This window comes from Nycticebus coucang, chromosome 7, assembly GCF_027406575.1.
Source record: "Nycticebus coucang isolate mNycCou1 chromosome 7, mNycCou1.pri, whole genome shotgun sequence".
NCBI lineage: Eukaryota > Metazoa > Chordata > Mammalia > Primates > Lorisidae > Nycticebus > Nycticebus coucang.
Window position 1 is genome coordinate 114,452,362 of NC_069786.1, and position 1,285 is coordinate 114,453,646.

The window sequence follows — 1,285 nt, forward strand, 5'->3', positions numbered from 1 at the left end:
CTTCTCTTCTAACATGAACATTTAATGGTAAAAATTTCCTGTTAAGCACAGTTTTAGCATCTCATCAATTTTTGCATATTGTATTTTTAATGTTGATTTGTTCAAAATGTTTTAATTATTCTTACTGCTTTAGTTTTATTTGTGAATTATTTAGAAATATCTTGTATAATTTCCAAAAATAGGGATTTATAGATATCATACGGTTTGTAATTTAATTATCCTGTGCCCAGAGAAAATACACTGTAAAATACAAATCCTTTGAAATTTATTGAGACTTATTCCTCAGTATTTGGTGTACCTTGGTTAGTATTACATGTGCACTTGAAAATAATGTAGTTTAGTATTGTTAGGTGGAATGTTTGAATGTTTTATATGCTTCAGTTAAGGTCAAGTTGGTTGACAGAATCATTCTTCTTTTATACTCTTGCTGCTTTTATATCTAGTTGATCTATCAATTAATGACCGAGATCTGTTAAACATCTAGAATAATGAATTTGTCTGTTTCTCCCTTAAGTTTTGTCACCTTTGTTTCTTGTATTTTAAAGCTCTATTATTAGGTGCACATACATTCAGGATTGTTTGTTTTTCTGGATAACCTACTCTAATCATTTTAAAGTTGATAAATTACCTCTTTATCGTAGGCAATTCTCCTATGTTAATGTGTACTTTCTTGAGTACCAACATAGTTGCACTGATTAGCAGGACAAATCTTTCCCCCATTATTTTATTTTCAATCTATCTGTGTTTTTGTATTTATAGTGTATCTTTTTGAAGAAAGAGGAGCATCATTGTTGGTGGGATTGTGCATTGGCACAGTCACTATGAAAAACACTATAGAGGTTCCTCAAAAAACTGAAAACAGACCTTCTGTATGATCCAGTAATTCCACTACTGGGTATATATCCAAAAGAAAGGCAATCAATAAATCAGCACTCTTCACAAGCCAAAATATGGAGTCAACCTAAGTGCCCGTTAATGAGTGAATGGATAAAGAGATGTGGTATATATGCACAATGGAATATTATTTAGTCATAATAAAAATGAAATCTTGTCATTTACAGTAACTAGATGGAACTGGAGGTCATTATGATAAGTGAAATAAACCAAATACTGCATGTTGTAGCTCAGACGTGTGAGCTAATAAAGTGGATCTCACAAAGCTAGAGAGCAGATTGGTGGTTACCAGAGGACAGAAAGGGCAGCAGGGAGGGAAAAAAGAAAAGAAGTTGATTAATGAATACAAAATATACAGATAGAAGAAACAAGACCTAGTGTTAGATACAAC